Genomic DNA, 18,616 nt, shown 5'->3' on the forward strand with positions numbered 1-18,616 from the left:
GCTTGGAAACCGGACGCCGGCAAAATCGAGCATCCGATTTTCGGCCCGACAGCCACGGGCCGACTTCAAATTTTTTTTTTTTTTAACTTTTTTTACTCTTCGGGACCTCCGACTTAGTATTGCCATGATAGTAAGTCGGAGGGTGCACAGAAAAGCAGTTTTTACTGCTTTTCTGTGCACTTTCCCGGTACCGGCAGAAACTAGAGCCTACCTTTGGGTCGGCGCTAATTTCTGAAAGTAAAATGTGCGGCTTGGCTGCACATTTTACTTTCTGAATTGCGCATGAATACCTAATAGGGCCATCAACATGCATTTGCATGTTGAGGGTGCTATTAGGTTCGGCAGGTTGGACGCGCGTTTTCCGCCCCTTACTGAATAAGGGGTAAGGGAAAACGCATGTCCAACGACAGGCTAACAGTGTGCTCCGTCAAGCGCACTGTACTGTATCGGTCTTTGAGTTAGCAAGGATTGGAATAGCTCCGGTCTAAGCTGCTCTGCCGCTTCCTAGCTGCCATAGGACGTTCTCTCCGCCCTTCGGGGTAATTCTACTTTAACTGGGGTACCCGCTGCTCGGGGGCCCTTCTGCTTTCTTTCAGGTGCCTATCCTGGGATTCCAGATACTCGCTCCTCGAGGGCCTGCTCTCCCTAATCTGGTGCCTGCCATCAAACATGCGCACATGTGCACCCACACCCGGGTCTTAAGATTCACCTCTCAGGTTTTTGTGATATTGCAAAAAAATAAAGAAGTAAAGTTTATTTCAGTTTATTGAATAGAAAGTTCTCCACAACCAAAAATATTTTCAATCAAGAAAATGGAAAAATATTGTTAGAGTTTGTATTATTTACAGAACAGAAAAGTACTGATATGAAAACTATGCAGATAAAAAATATTTAAATTATTATGTCATTTATCTTTCTAGACACTTTTAAATGTTTTAAATGAAATGCTAGATTATGCTACAGATTTCAAGCATGCTTATTTAAGCTTATCACGTTCTTGTTTTGAATGTACACCTTTTCATGTTGGTAAGCAAAGCTTAAGACCTTGAAGACATTTATCTTCTTTCTTCCTTTGTCCTATTAGTGCCCTTCTTCATAAATGCTTTAGAATAAATTACTGTAGATTCATGTCATGCTGTGCCCTAGAAAGTATAATGTACTGTATCAGGTCCTGTTAAACATTATCAATACATGTTCCATTTAACACATTCATTTAGTTTTTTATTATAAGGGAGGGCTTTAAATCAAGTTCTGGTGCAGGAGACTAAGATGCTTTTACATATTGGTCAGCAAGGTCTGTTTCAGCAGAGCCAAGAAGATTATGATGAACTTAGGCTGTCCAGCAAATCAGTGTTGTAAAATCCCCATGAATCTTTAATATTTGGAACTGACCCCATTGCTGACCGGGCACAGGAGACTCGTGTATGAGACAGGACTGACAGAATTTGGGCCTGCTGTGGAGGTGACATACTCCAGCCTGTGGAGGGTGTGAAGATAGTTGCTGCTACCTTGGCAACCCCTGTTGGCAATATAGCAGCATTAACAGTAAATATTCAAGAGACTTCCTTCCAATCCTTGGGATCAGCAAAATAACTTGAGTGAACTGGCCAAGTCACCTGTGATAGATGATGTATACAAGAAGGAAAAATAAGGACTAATTGTAAAAAATCTTTGATATTTAACCTTTTACATTTAGGATATTTGTGGTTGGCAATAGCAGAGAAAGAGCCAGCATGATAGCTCATGGGGAGACTACATTTTGACATACTAAATGAAGGCAAATTAGATTTTGTATGCATAACACATTTTTATTCCATTTACATTTATAGACTGCTTTCCTCCATAAGGACTTAGCAAGGTTAATAAAAATAATAATAAAATACATCAACACCTCTAAGAATAAAGACATTAAAACACAAAACATGTATCAATGTCTAATGCTAAATAACAATAATATCCCAACCATTTCTCTATCATTAACCCCTCTATGTAACAGAGGAATGAGGGTATAAATCCCCCTTTCCAAGCCTACCCACCAAAGTCTAATAACATCTACCCCCTCAGCCCCACAGTTAGCCCTGTAGGAAAGATTTATGGCACACATTAAAGAAGTCCTGGAAGATTTTAGAGTGAGCACACAAAAGGTTTCAAGCTCCAGACTGGCCTAGTGGCTCAGTAGCAATGCTGTACACAGACATGTGGAATGTCCCTCGCTTTAATCACTGAGTTGGGTCTTCCACTCAGGGATTGAAGCAGGGAACATTCCATTGGCTTTGGGCATACTATGCAAGCAGTGTTCACTGCCTCTTTGGGGGGAGGGGGAGGGGGTAACCCCCAGTGAATAGATTCAGAGCCCATGATTGCAAGATTCTGAAAGAAGCCTTGGTACAGGGCTCCTAGGCGAAGACAGTTTTTGCAATGACTAAAATAGATAAATATGGTGGGGGGAGGGGGTATAAAATAGAGGGGAAAAAATCCCTAGGCAGGTATGAATTAAGGCTTAAGGTGCCAAATGCCAGCCCTGATTGTGAGTGAGCTGAAAGTACAAAGCAGCATGAGGAAAACTGTTGGTCAAAAATAAAAAAATGTATGAACCCATACATACAAGTGAAGAAATATCAAATGCAAATAATGGGTTAGTGAGCTATTGTCAAATAGCATGGTATAGAGATGTGAATCGGAACCGGAATCAGTTCGGTTCCGGTTCTGGTTCCAATTCAAATCTTATAATTTTTATCATCCGGCCCGATTGGTTTTTTGTTTATCGGCTGTGCCCGATCCGATAAACAAAAAACCCACCCCGACCCTTTAAAACTGACCCTCCCGACCCCCCAAAATGTTTTAAAATTACCTGGTGGTCCAGTGGGGGCGCGGGGAGCGATCTCCCGCTCTCGGGCCATCGGCTTCGCTAATAAAAATGGAGCCGATGGCCCTCTGCCCTTACAATGTGACAGGGTATCCGTGCCATTGGCCGGCCCCTGTCACATGGTAGGAGCACTGGCGCTGGCCATCCATTTTTCATCAAGTTACCACAGATTACCCTGTTTCTTCATTTACCTCTAGGATCCTCTTTGTTAGTCTTATGTTTTCTTGAATTCTTTCACAAAACATATCGTCAACCCTGCTTTTGGAAGGGTATTTCATGCATCTACCACCTTTTCTGTGAAGAAATATTTCCTGACATTGTTCCTGAGTCTACCTCCTTGGAGTTTCAGATCATGACCCCTGGTTCTACAGCTTCCTTTCCATCAGAAAAGGTTTGTTCATGTGCACCATTTATAGCTTTCAGGCATTTAAAAGTCTTTATTATATCCCACTGTCTTTTATCTCTTCAGGGTGTACATGTTCAGGTCTTTCAATCTTAACTCATATGGCTTTCAGTATAGACCCCACATTATTTTGATTGCCTTTCTCTGGACCGCTTCCATCTTGTTTCTGTCCTTTTTGAGATATAGTCTCCAGAAATGAACACAGCACTCCAGGTGAAATCTCACAAATTACCTTTAGAGGGGTATTAGCTCCTTTTTTTCCTGCTGGTTATGTTTCCCTCAACGCAGTCCAGCCAGCATCCCTCTGGCCTTAACCACTGCCTTGTCAAATTGGTTCGCTACCTCCAGATTGCCATACACTGATACCCCATGGAATCGTGCATGGTCTGTGCACATCAATCTTTCAGCCCCCCTTACAAAACTTCGAATCCCAGCTGTCAAACCTTTGCCCACTATCTGAGCTTTCTTAGAGCACTTCCCATTCTCCTCCTTCAGGTGTGTCCACTTTGTTGCAGATCTTGACGTCATCCTCAAAAACACAAACTTTTCCTTCCAACCCCACTACAAGATTGTTCATGAAAATATTGAAGAAAAGCAACCCCAGAACCAATCATTGAGGAACCCCACTTATCATCCTTCTCCCCTCAGAGAATAGCAGAAGAATTAGCAGCTGAATTTTTCTGGCAGGTTTCGTCCCCTTTCTCTGCTTTGAATGACAGTACATGACCATCTTTCTGTGGGGCCCCAACCTCACTCTCTGACTGGTCACAAAAGCAGGGGGCCTCTCATGTAAGGAAGCTTCTTCCACAGGCAAGAATGGATGCCCTCCAGTTTTTCTCCCAACCCACTATCCAATGAGAATAGAAAGATTTTAGTATAGAGGCGACAGAAGGGAGATGGATCAAATGATATAGAGAGGAGGTGACAGAGAAGACACACTTGAATGCTTAAAAAATAAATCTGCCTTTCTTTATACAAGTCAAATTTATTTCCAATCAATAGACTGGCAGAGGAAAAAACATTTGCTGTCATTGACATTTTTAACGTGATCAAATACCACTGTAGGCATTCAGAGTTTTGAGGCTGAAAATCAGTCTGAGCTTCAAAAGCTTTTTTCATCTGATCAATTGCTTTAGGTTGGGTGCAGTATTCATGTTTGTGAGCTCTGAGGCAGTAGCAGACTGTAGGGATGTGCATTCATTTAAAATAAATGGGCAGTCCGAAAAAAAAAAATGGTGCCCTACTTTTTTCATTTCTGGGTCCCTGAAATGAATGGATGGGGTCCCATGAAAAAAAAAACTCTCCATTTCATCTGTTTTGTTTCCCATTCATTTCTATAGGCCATAGGAATTAATGGGAGAACAGGTTTAAGTAACTATAGCAACCAGCCCTTCTCTATGGGTTATAAATGACCTCACTGCCTTGTCGGTCTGGGGAGGAAATGTAATCAAGGATACCAAAGATACAACATTTGATAGTGAAGCATTTTTCCAATTTAGCCAATTGCTGCAGTTTAGATCAAGTGACTCTGTCCTATAGTGTGAGTATGTAGAAGATATACTGTGTGTATTTCTTCTGTAGATTTTCTCTGTTAAAGACATAGTATTTGAGCTCTCACAGATTTCAGTTTCATTTAAAAAAAATGTTATGGCTGCTGCTTGTCTGAGTTGCACTGGTGTAACCCAGCCAATTGTGTTAAAGAGCAGAGAAAGGCAGACAGTGCCAGCCAGCTGGAGCACTTTGCTGCTTTTTTTTTTCTCTTCCTTTGCAGAGAGTGGAGGTAGGGTACAGGTGTGAGTGGAAAAGAATGAGGAAGTTTGCAGCATTGCTTTTGTCTCTGCAATATCTGAAAATCTCCACTTAAGGGGTTGACACGGCCCTTGCCCGAAAATCTATATGGGGCGAACAAGCCAAATGATCAGAGTACGGTTACTCGAACACCGATCACGTATTCACACACACAATCTGTCAGCCCTGATTGTTCATCATTGTACTGAGAAGGAGCATAGATTTGAGCAATTATGGTGGACGATTATAGATCAGGTCAAATGTACTATTAGGGAGGGAATCCTGCAGCACGTTTAAATTATCGTGAACATCTTTGGATTATAAAATTAAACACAATAGTGCCTAATGGTTTGAATGAGGAACTTGATTGGCCCTCTTTGATTAATGGGTGAGTGTTCACTTTCCATTGGTTGATTTGAATCATATGGTTACTTTTAAATAATATGGTATTTATGAAGGCAACCATGTCTACGCTAGATACCAGCATTTACTGACTGGAGTCTTTAATGGTGAAATATACTGCTCCCCTGACAAAGGAACTGACTTTCAAAATGTGGACATGTTGGGAGATGTCAAAAGCTAAGCATAGCAACATCAAAGCAAAGTATAGCAACATTAAGTTCAAGGCATTGACTGCTTGGTAATACAACTATTTTGATCTGGGAAAGCGTGAGACTTGAGTGGACACAGTTCACAATCATGGAAAATATTTGAAGAAGGTTGCTCTTTATGATACATTTTTGAAAAAAAAAAAAAAGGTATGGTTTTTGAATGCATTTTAGAGATTATTGTTTTTCACAAGCATTTTTGAAAAAACATTTTTGTATTAAAATAAAAAAAAACTGTGGTGTTTGTGTCACATTAAAAGGTGAAAGGTGATTAGTTAATGATTATAAGATCAAGTTAGACCAGACGGCAACCATAAGGATGGTGCTTTGTTAGTGGTAAAGTGGTCAGTATATGAAACTACCACTTTTCCATTTTATAATCACTGTGTTTTGGTTTAAAGATTTTTGCGAACAGATATTTCACATTGTTTTTTCACAGTTGAAAGTGGGGGTTAAAAATCACATTCTTTGTCTGGGCAGTAGACATCAGTCCAGTGAGGTGAGCAATGCACAGAAACTGAAACATATAGGCTGCCAGTCTTTTTTTGTGTGTGAAGCCTGTGTCCACAGTGTCAGCATTAGTCCATGGTATGGCACTGCACTGTCTGCATTACTCTCTCAATCCACCTGTTTTCTAATTATCCATTTTCTTCTACCCCCTCTACCACTAAAATCCCTGAAGCAGAAGGAAGAAATACAGACAGAACAGAATCACGCAGCTGAGACACCATTTCCATATTCTGAGTGTGGTAAATGTTTGCAAAGGAAAAGAGAACTGAAGCTACACCTCAAAATGAGCAAGGGAAGAGGCTGTGTTCATCTGGAGGTGGAGTAAAGTTTACTCGCAATCTAACAGCCAGGCAGCGGTGAAGGCTTCTTTGGCATTTTCAAAGACGGTTTACCTGCACTTCTTTATTCTGCTCAGCTATCTCTTGCATGTGCAATCGAGAATAATGATAGCTAAAGAAGAAAGAGAAAGAAGGATTACCAGTGAAGAGGGCAATGAAGAGAGAAGAAGAAGGAGAGAAGATGTCCAGGCTAGAGCTATAAACAGGAAACCCCGCAAGCAGAGTATATTTCCATTAGGGATGTGAATCGTGTCCTCGATCGTCTTAACGATCGATTTCGGCTGGGAGGGGGAGGGAATCGTATTGTTGCCGTTTGGGGGGGTAAATATCGTGAAAAATCGTTAAAAATCGTGAAAAATCGAAAAATCGAAAAACCGGCACATTAAAACCCCCTAAAACCCACCCCCGACCCTTTAAATTAAATCCCCCACCCTCACGAACCCCCCCCCCAAATAACTTAAATAACCTGCGGGTCCAGCGGAGGTCCGGAACGGCAGCGGTCCGGAACGGGCTCCTGCTCTGAATCTTGTCGTCTTCAGCCGGCGCCATTTTCCAAAATGGCGCCGAAAAATGGCGGCGGCCATAGATGAAAAAGATTGGACGGCAGGAGGTCCTTCCGGACCCCCGCTGGACTTTTGGCAAGTCTCGTGGGGGTCAGGAGGCCCCCCACAAGCTGGCCAAAAGTTCCTGGAGGTCCAGCGGGGGTCAGGGAGCGATTTCCCGCCGCAAATCGTTTTCGTACGGAAAATGGCGCCAGCAGGAGATCGACTGCAGGAGGTCGTTCAGCGAGGCGCCGGAACCCTCGCTGAACGACCTCCTGCAGTCGATCTCCTGCCGGCGCCATTTTCCGTACGAAAACGATTTGCGGCGGGAAATCGCTCCCTGACCCCCGCTGGACCTCCAGGAACTTTTGGCCAGCTTGTGGGGGGCCTCCTGACCCCCACGAGACTTGCCAAAAGTCCAGCGGGGGTCCGGAAGGACCTCCTGCCGTCCAATCTTTTTCGTCTATGGCCGCCGCCATTTTTCGGCGCCATTTTGGAAAATGGCGCCGGCTGAAGACGACAAGATTCAGAGCAGGAGCCCGTTCCGGACCGCTGCCGTTCCGGACCGCCGCTGGACCCGCAGGTTATTTAAGTTATTTGGGGGGGGGTTCGGGAGGGTGGGGGATTTAATTTAAAGGGTCGGGGGTGGGTTTTAGGGGGTTTTAGTGTGCCGGCTCACGATTCTAACGATTTATAACGATAAATCGTTAGAATCTGTATTGTATTGTGTTCCATAACGGTTTAAGACGATATTAAAATTATCGGACGATAATTTTAATCGTCCTAAAACGATTCACATCCCTAATTTCCATTATGGACAACATTCCTTGGACAGATGTGGTTCAAAGGTATTGTTTAAGCTCAAGGGCAATTTTGTGCCTTTATGAGGACCTTTGTAATGACATAGACCCCCTCATAGCTTATGGCCATGTTATACCATAGTTGGTGAAATCGCTTGGTCCTTTATATTTTATAGTCACTGGAAGTTTCCAAAATATAGTTGGCATAGTGGGAGGGATGGACCAGTCCTCTTTCACTTTGATCAAATACTATGGACAAAGATGAAATGCATGAAGGACTATATCAAGTATCTGGTGCAGCAAGAGCTACTGCAAAAGAGATAAGGCATGGGTTTTATGACACTTTTGGGAAGCCAAATGGGATTGATGCTATAGATTACATGCATATTTCTTTCACCCCTCCATCAGAGAAGGAGATGATGTTCTGCAACAGAAAGCACTTCTGCTCAATGTATGTCCAGGTCATGTGTCATGCGCATGTTAAGATTCTGAATGTTGTATCAAGATTTCCTGGGAGCTGCCATGATTCATGCATGCTCTCTCAGCACAAAACAGACAAAGGATGCTTTATATAGCCTGCAGGCTTCCAGCATCACACGGGGATGAAAGTATGGTTTTCGAAATGTGTTTTTCCAACATTGAAATCCACAAGCCAATAAACTTTGGAAATATAACCAAAAATAAGCACATTTTTTTAACAAATGCATGATTTGGATGCTGATGCAATAAATACACCCTATGCAATAATACACCCTTTGCAATAAACTCCAGATTGCCATAAATGTACATTTCTCTCTCAGTGTGCCCTTTCTTACACTATTCTGATTACAATATCATTTTAATACTGCATTGGGTGCACACAGGATGTGGCTGCGCATGTGTTAGGGAAACAGGTACGCTATATCAGCAAATATTTTCTGCCACGTTTTATTGCATCATTTCTATACACTTTTTTAGGATGCTCAGAAATTAATGCCTGCTCTGGGCTAGTGTTAATTTCTGAGTGCTAAAATGTGCGGATTGGGCCCACATTTCTTTTTCTAGCTGGGGCGAATAGCTAATATCCTCATCAACATGCATTTGCATGTGATGAGCGCTATTAGTTTTTATTTGGGGGGAGGGGGGTTGGACTCACTAAACCCCTTATGAGCACATTGTATTGTATCAGCCTGATAGTGTCATAAGATACTGCCCCTCATCTTGCTATCTTGCCCCTCATACTGCCTTCAAGAGTTCATTCTACTGTTTTTGATGTGCTCTTTTGGAGTCTTGAGATGCTATTCCACCTCTTGCTGCTTCTTTGCTTCTCTGATGATACATTGGAGAACGTCTGCCACTGATGGTACCCTTTGCCCCCTTTACGAAACCTTAAATTATACATTCCACTTGTGGTGCCACTTTGCCACAATCTAGGTATCTTGGAATTCTTTCCCCCTTCTGATCATTTCTTCCCACAAGTTTCATGAGAATTAATTAGAAAACCCAAATTATAGAACTCAAGATAGGCTGCAATGATTCCCCATTGACTTTAATGGTAAACAAATACACTGGGGTTTTTTTTTATTTTGAAACTAATGAAAGAAATTGAGGTCCCCATGAAATAAATGAACAAATTGAAACATTTTTTTTTCTCTGCACACCTCTGGCAGACTGTGATGCTGCCAGTGCTTATAAAGAAGGGAATATTCTGATGCCAGTATCTTTTTGATTTAGGACAACCAGATTCCTGTCTGGATATCCCCTATTTATGCTCCTTTATGTCCCCAACCAGAGCCTCTAAAACTGCTTTTTGAAGTTACATAAGACAGAGGGTTCTAAGCATACAGCCATGATAGCTTTTTGCTCTCCTGGTACTCGTTGCACTCATTGGATCTCCTTACCAGGAATATTGTAGGTCTCTTTCTTTTCTCTGAATTGAAAAGTAACCTCATATACAAGGCTTAGCTGTAAATTCCTTGGAAACCAGCAAAAGGAATCAAGAAGAGAAGAGAACTGAGCATGCTCAGCGTCGTGTTCTCATGCAATTTAGCATGTGCTCAGTAAATAGTATGCTCACCCTATTTAGCCAGTGTATTTCTGGGTGTCATGCACAAGAATAACATGCCCACATTATTTTTTACAGTTTTTCCATGATAAATGTTATTGCATCACTTTTTAAGTGGCTTTTTAATGAGCCCACTCTTTTTTTTTTTAGCCCACGCTAAAAAAAAAGTTCTGCATGGATTTTAATGCATAGGCCCCTATATCCAATTTGTTTTTGTTTTTACCGTAACTCATTTTATTCCCACTTCAATTTGATTAGTTTGTTTCTATCTTATTTTTGGCTGTTCTATGTCAAAAATATTTTTGTCTGTTATCTCTGAGGTGAACATTCAACAAAGTTTGTCTGGCTAATTTTTAAGTTGACCGGACAAACCCAAACAATTGAATTTCCTGCCCCTCTAACTAGCAAAATAGTACACAGGCAAGTCATTACCTGGATAAAATGTAGAGTGATAGAAGAAGGCAGAGGAGTTGGGGGGGGGGGGGTCCAGGGGCATAGCTAAAATTTATCCAACTAGCACTAATATTCAGCGCTGGCCAGATACACAGCCGGCTAAGTCTGATCAAAAAACTTGCTGTCCTAAAATTACTCGGGTAACTTTACCCAGGTATATCAAGTGGCAGACTTATCTGGTTAAGTGATGCTGAATGTCTGGTAGCTACCCAGGTAACTTTTGGCTCACCAGCCCACTGAATATTGATCTCTATAAATAATTATTTATAACTATATTTTTCCATGGTGTTTACAGGCAAAATGGTGCAGTATCATGTATATCTCTTGGATGAATAGCAACCCTCTTCATGTCTGGACCTAAAACCTACTTCATACATGGGTAACAATTCCAGACCATTTCACAAATGCTGGATTTAGTCGAGAGAAGATTCCAAGCTGAACACCTGCTGCTCCATAATTCACAAGCAGCTTGCAAGGGTTGCTGCTAACCTTTGAAAATTTTGCTTTGTCGGGATTCATTGTACTCATGTTAGGTATCACCCTGTGGTTAACATTTTACACAAGTGCATAGCTGAGTGCAGAAATCATCTCTGAGCTTGGCAAAATCCTTTCTGCCCCCAGAAAGACAGACCATATTGTTGACGGTTGGAACAATTTTGCTGCATTTCCATAGCAACAGTATGATGATTACGCTCTCTCTCTCTCTCTTTCTCACATACACACATACACACACACACACACACACACACACACACATAAATCCTGAACATAATCACACTTCTGCAGTATATTTACTGGTTCTTTTTCTCCATTCTCTTGTTTGTTCCAACTACCTGCTTTCCTATAGAACATGATGTAGAAAGAAAACAAAGATATCAAATATGAACTATGCATGTAATTGAAATATATCAAAAGCTAGACATTTTACTATGGCACAGTAAATAGTTTATAATTTAACACATATTGCCTTATTTATTTTAAACATAGTCATATGAGTTCCATTTATAATTAATGCATATTGAATGTTACAGGAACACTTCAGGAAAAATGTGAATTTTTGAACCCTTTTCTACTTTATGCTTCCTCAACTAGAGACAGCAATACATTTACTAAGTAATAAATATCTCATCAGGGCTAGTAGCTTATTTCGAAAGCAGCAGGACAGTCCTGCAACCCAGTGCCACCATTACATACTGCCAGTGTATCCTCCCTGGCTCCCAGTTCCCATTCTCAGAGAGGATATGCTACAACATGAATCCACAGTAGCAGGGCCCAGGTCTTCCTCACTGCTTTGGAAGAGATGGGAGGCACAGCGTTTGGAGGTGATCGAAGAGTAAGAGTACAGAGATTCACTGGGAGGCAACAGTAGGCTGAGAAGGAGAATGACGGGTGGCAGTGATGGAGGCCTGCAGTGCAGGACATTTTTTGCTGACCTTGCAGTTTGATAAGCTAGGCAGACATCTGTGCTGCCTAATAGTTCGCTCCTGTCATGTAGCTCATAATTAACCCTTTTAAATATTTCAGTCATCTGACAGGAAATATCTCAATGTGGGAGATCCTCTGTTTTTCTGCTGTGAATGTTTCTTCACTAATGTTATAATAATGAAAAAAATATTATAATCATCAGTAAGTAGAAATACATGTTTTAGCTATTCAGTAGTTTCACTTTGTACATGCTTAGATGTCTCAAAGTGCTTTTTGGAATACAGGAGGTCTCAGTCTCTGAGGACCAAATAATACACTGTAAGTTTTACCCCATTTTGTGCACTGGGGAAAATGCTTACTACATATGGCCCTTAGTAAATCTTTTCATTGGTACAATCCTAGGAGAAAGTTTCTGTGCATAGAATCCTTATGAAACCTAAGAGGAAAGGATTAGATAACATTTAAAATTCAGGGAGGAGAAAGAAACCAAAGTGGCTACATAAACATAAACATAGAAATGACGGCACAAGAAGACCAATAGGCCCATCCAGTCTGCCCAGCAAGCTTTCACACTTATTTTCTCATACTTAACTGTTACTCTGACCGCTGAGTTCAGGGCCCTTATTGGTAACTTTTTTTATTCTAATTTCCTTCCACCCCCACCATTGATGCAGAATGCAGTGTTAGAGCTGCATCAAAGTGAAGTATAAGGCTTAAGGTTTGAGGATAGTAACTGTCGTATCGAGCAAATTACCCCGATGTTTGTATACTCATACTGCTGAGATCAATGCCTTGTTAGATGTTGCCTGGATGTAAATCCTATTTCTTCATTCCCCCCGCCATTGAAGCAGTGAGCTGCGCTGGATATGCATTCAAAGTGAAGTATCAGGCTTAATTGGTTTGGGGTAGTAACTGCCGTAACAAGCAAGCTACTTCCACGCTTACTTGTTTACCCAGACTGTGCAATTCAGTCCTTGTTGGTTGCTGTCTGGATGTAAATCCTCTTATCTTCATTCCCCCTGGCATTGAAGCAGAGATCTATGCTGGATATGCATTGAAAGTGAAGTATCAGGTTTAATTGGTTTGGCATAGTAACTGCCGCAGCAAGCAAGCTACTCCCAAACTTATTTGTTTACCCAGACTGTGCTACCTTGTTGGTTGTTGCCTGAATGCAAATCCTCTTTTCCACATTTCCTCTTGCCATTCAAGCATAGAGCAATGTTGGAGTCACATTAACCGTGTGAACATTTATTGAATAAGGGTATTAATCACCAGGTAGTAGCCGTCATTCCCGCAAGCCATCCCCATGCCTTTTCTCTTCATTCACATCCTCCAGGCTTTATGGATCCACAGTGTTTATCCCACGCCCCTTTGAAATCCTTCACAGTTTTGGTCTTTACCACTTCCTCCGGAAGGGCGTTCCAGGCATCAACCACCCTCTCCATTAAGAAATACTTCCTGACATTGGTTCTGAGTCTTCCTCCCTGGAGTTTTAAATCATGACCCCTAGTTCTGCTGATTTTTTTTCCAATGGAAAAGGTTTGTCGTTGACTTTGGATCATTAAAACCTTTCAAGTATCTGAATGTCTGTATCATATCACCCCTACTCCTCCTTTCTTCCAGAGTATACATAGATTCTTCAATCTCTCCTCAAGTCATTCGTTGAAGACCATCCACCTTTATGGTCGTCCTTCTCTGGACCGCCTCCATCCATCTCCATCGGAGATATGGTCTCCAGAACTGAGCACAGTACTGGAGGTGAGGCCTCACCAAGGACATGTACAATGGGATAATTACTTCCCTTTTCTTACTCGATATTCCTCTCTTTATGCAGCCCAGCATTCTTCTGGCTTTAGCTATTGCCTTGTTACATTGTTTCACCGACTTCAGATCGTTAGACACTATCACTCCAAGGTCTTTCTCCTGCTCCATGCACATCAGCCCTTCACCCCCCATCGAATACATTTCTTTTGGATTTCCACCCCCATATGCATGACTCTGCACTTCTTGGCATTGATTCTCAGCTGCCATACCTTCGACCAGTCTTCCATCTTCCTTAAATCCCGTCTCATTCTCTCCACTTCTTCTGGCGTGTCCACTCTGTTGCACATCTTAGTATCATCTGCAAATAGATAAAGGAAGTTCTTCAATGTATCCTTCTGCACTGGTTTGTGCATCACATTTGCTTATCAAATTGGAACGAAAATAAAAAATTTATCATGGTAGTAAATAAATAAATGCTAAAAAGGTAGCACTGATCTTTACTATTGTTTTATTACATCAGTCTAAACATTAGTCATGTAAATGTTTGAAAATTGATACCCTGAGCATTTTTTTGAAATTGATCCCTAAGTAACTTATAGTAAGATCTAGCACAATTGAATTGGGTTAAATTCTTCTGTTGCCATGGGATAGGTTCTGCAGCAACCTGGACTTCTTTGGCCATTGTGGGACAGGCTTTGAGGTGGCATAGCCAGACCTGTTTGTGGAGGCCTTGCACGTGGTCGCTTCCTCCTCCTCAGCTGTCGATGCCTGGCGACATCATTCAGGCGCTGGCAGCCGAGAAGGAGGAAGCGGCCAGAAGCACTGCAAAGCTGAAATCTTCTGATTTGTTAGGATCAGGCACTGTGCGTGAAGGGATCGAGGCAACACTGGAGAGTGTGTGTGTGTGTGTGTGGGGGGGGGGGGGGGCGAGGTGGCAGAAAGGACATGGACCATCCCACTTACCACCAATAAGATTGCTCTTTTCATGGCCGGTAGAAATTTTGGGGGAGCCATGCCTCCTGTGGCCTCCCTCCATTCTGGCACCTATTTAAAGGGAGCTCTCCAGCACAGCAGTGCCTCAGCTAAAGTCTTGCTTGTGCTGGAGCTCTGCCAGATTTCTGCTTGTCTCACGGCTTCCTGATTCGACCCAGACTGCTTGGACCTGTTCCTTTTGCCACCTGCCTCTGGATTACATCGCTTGCTTCTGTTGTCTGCTGCCTGCCTCGACTCGGACTGTCTCTTGGATCTGCTACCCGCTACCTGCCTCTGGATTACGTTGTCTTGGTTCTGTTGTCTGCTGCCTACCTCAACCCGGACTGTCTCTCAGATTCCTGAACATCTTACAAGGGCAAGGTAAGGCGGTCTTCTACATGGTTCCACTACCAGGTTCCTAACAGTTAGCTGAGGCCATGGAACCGGTAGATTTGACCGCCCTACAGGCCATTCCTGGATTAGCCTCTTGAGTTCAACAACAACAAGGAGTTCTTGATTAAGTAACAGGAGTTCTGGAATGACTAGCCCACTCATGGACGCATTGGCTCTGGCACCTTCAGGGATGGCATCTGCAGCCACACCTCCATCTGCTGTCCTACGTCTTCCAACTCCTCCTTGCTTTAATGGAGCTCCTCTGCAGTGTCGAGGTTTCATAAATCAGTGTCAGATGCACTTCTCACTTTAAGATTCACTATTTCCTTCAGATAAGACCAAGGTCACTTTATTTTGTCCTTATTAGAGGGTCCAGCTCTAGCCTTGGCATCACCATTGTGGGAAAGAGATGATCCCATTCTTAATAACCTGGATCGATTCTTGAAGGAATTTCGTCTCATCTTTGATGAGCCTGGACGGTCAACTTTGGCAGCCAATGATTTACTTCAAATCAAACAAGGGTCCCGTTCGGTGGGAGACTATGCTATCCAATTTCGGACCTTGGCGGGGATTGTCCGAAAACATAAAAGATGAGCTAGCTGCTCAGGAACCTCCCGAATCATTAGAGGAGCTAATACGATTAGCTATCCACTTGGACTTACGATTTCAGGAAAGGGCGTGAGAACGTGCCACGGTTCGAAGACCATTTCCTCTAGCACCCATTTTTCAACAACCACTTGCAACACCCAGGCTAGTAGAACCTCAACCCACTTTTGAGGAACCTATGCAGATTGACAGATTTCGACTTTCATCTGAGGAACAACAACATAGGAGAATGAAAAACCTCTGCTTATATTGTGCTGGAGCTGGACATTTTGCAAACAAATGCCCTAACAAGTCGGGGAAACTCTTGGACCTAGGTCGGGTAGGAGAGGCCTTCCTGGGTCCCACCAATCCCTCTCCACAGATATTAATTCTGGTTACCATCTCTGTGGGAGAAGAGGCTATTCAGCTCCAGGCTTTCATAGATTCAGGGGCAATTGCATTTATTTATTTATTTATTTAACATTTTTATATACCGACATTCATTCAGAACATCACATCGGTTTCCAAAGAACTAGTAATGCAGCTAACAAAGCTTTACAATGGACAGTTTTAAATAAGGGGGATGAGGGGGGGATAGTTAAAACTATGTATGACATGGGAAAGTTAACAAGCAACAACAAGTTATTGAAACTGTAACGGAGGGGCTTATAGAAGGCCAATAGCAATTATAGTAGGCCGAAAGTAAGTTGGTAAAGAAGTAAAAGGCAATTTGGGTCAATGACCTCAATCAATCATATAAGGAAAATGGGAAAAGCAAGTCATAACAAATACAAAACTTCATTAAGATTGCAAAAAGAAATTAAAATTACTAATTAACTGGGACTGAGGGAATTACAGTATATTGAATTAGTATTTAATGGGGGGTTGAGGGAATTTACAGAATAGTGAATCACTAATTACAGGGCAGGGAGAGTATTTACAGGATAGTGAAATGAGATAGGATGAGGTTGGGGCAGGAGAGAGAGGAAAAATAGCTTACATAGGTCAGAAAGTCACTGATAGTAGGGAGAAACTACTTAAGATTGAGACTTTAAATAGCTCACATAGGTCGAAAGTTCACTTATAGCAGGAAGAATCTATTTCAGATTGTGCCTGGGGAGAGGGAGAGGAAGTGGGTTATGTGTTGTTTCTATAGGCTTGTATGAACAGCCATGTTTTGAGTCTTTGTTTGAATTTTTTGGGGCATGCTTCCTGTCGTATATCAGGGGGCATAGTATTCCATAAGATGGGTCCAGAAATAGATATGGAGCGTTCTTTAGTTGACATAAGGTGGGTGAGTTTGGGTGATTGAGTTTGTAGTGTTGCTAAGTATTGCGATCTAGTGAGTCTGTTGTTGGGGTGGAATAGAAGTGAGTCGTTGAACAATGCATGTTGGGGTTGTGAAGCGCTTTGTGAATGAGGGAGAGTGTCTTGTATTTAATTCTGGTGAAGATCAGGAGCCAGTGAAGTTGTTTGAGAATGGGGTTGATATGCTCTTTTTTGTGTGTACCAGTCAGGATGTGTGCCGCAGCATTCTGGAGCATTTGTAGAGGGGCAAGAGTGTTTTTGGGGAGGCCCAGGAGGATGCTGTTGGAGTAGTCAGTTTTGGATAGGATGATGGATTGAAGAACAGAGCGGAAGTCATTTGGGTGCAGTAGGGGTTTGAGCTTTTTTAGAGTGTTCAGCTTCAAATAACAGTCTTTTAAAGTGGAATTGATAATTTTTTTCAAGTTGAGATGGGTGTCAAGGATGATGCCTATATCATGTAAGTGAGGGGAGAAGTTGAATGTGGGCGGGCGAGTGTTGGTGGGGGTAGTAATAATAGAGTTGTGTTGGGGGGTAATCATCATAAGTTCCGTCTTGTTAGTGTTGAGGGCAAGATGGAGGTTGGTAAGGAGGTTGTTGATGGCTGACAGGGCGGAATCCCACGTCTTGAGGGCATTATGAATGGAATCTTTGATGGGGATAACTATTTGCACATCATCTGCATATACGAAATATGGAAGAGAGAGCTCTGAAAGGAGGTGGCAAAGGGGCAGTAGGTAAATGTCAAAGAGGGTAGAGGAGATGGAGGAACCTTGAGGTACACCTCGAGTTATGTTAATTGCCTTGGATTCGCTGGTGCCTATTTTGACTTTGTAATTCCTGTTGCTTAGGAAGGATTTAAACCATAGCAGTGGGATTCCAGAGATTCCTATTTTAGATAGCCGTTCGATTAGCAGGTTGTGGCTAATGGTATTGAAAGCTGAGGAAATGTCAAGTATGGCCAGTATGTAAGAATGTCCCTTGTTTAGGACTTTCAGGAGATAGTCGGTAAGGGTAGAAGAAAATCTGGACAGACTTAATCATATTCCTACAGATCCATTAAAGACTCCACTCTCGATTACATCTGTGTCTAGACAACAGCTGGGGATCCAAATCTCCTACATCACCAAACCTATCAAAATGAGTTCAGGAGTCCTACACAAGGAATCCATTCTATTTTATGTACTTCCTTCTTTTGTGAATCAAGTGATTCTAGGCCTATCTTGGCTAAGACTTGTTTTTCTGCGGGTGTTCGGAAAGCACCTTCAGACAGCTTTATGATCTAAAAGACAAATTTATTGATAGCAATACAAAGACAATATAGAAAGAGGAACAAGGAATAAGAGGAAGTCGTTGTTTCTCTGGAGACGCAGGTCAGTGGCAAAGGACATTCAGCTTGCTTCTCAAATGCGGAGGTCTCGGGATGGGACTTTTAAACTTTTTGCATTGTCCAATAGAAATACATTGATGCGCATCCTGGGTGTATTATCTTCTTCTAATATCCAATTATGAACGTTGCTTTATAGTCCAATCAGGTACCGTCTCTGGGGTGTTGCCTTCTTCCGGTACTGAGCTTGCCAAAGCACATGGTTGTGAAATATGTTGCCAGCAAAGTCAGGAAATACATAGCTCAGGCCTAAGGCCTATCTACATCCCCCCCTTGAATCGTTTGGGAACGATTCACCAATGAAAGGCTGAGATTGTATTTCCTGGATTGAAATGGTCATAGCATCAATTTAGTATGACCCACCTTTTTGTACTGTTAAAAATGGCTTCCATATTCTTTATGGTGTTGAATCATTCCTTTTACATAACTCACA

Source organism: Rhinatrema bivittatum, chromosome 1 (assembly GCF_901001135.1).
Source record: "Rhinatrema bivittatum chromosome 1, aRhiBiv1.1, whole genome shotgun sequence".
Taxonomy (NCBI): Eukaryota; Metazoa; Chordata; class Amphibia; order Gymnophiona; family Rhinatrematidae; genus Rhinatrema; species Rhinatrema bivittatum.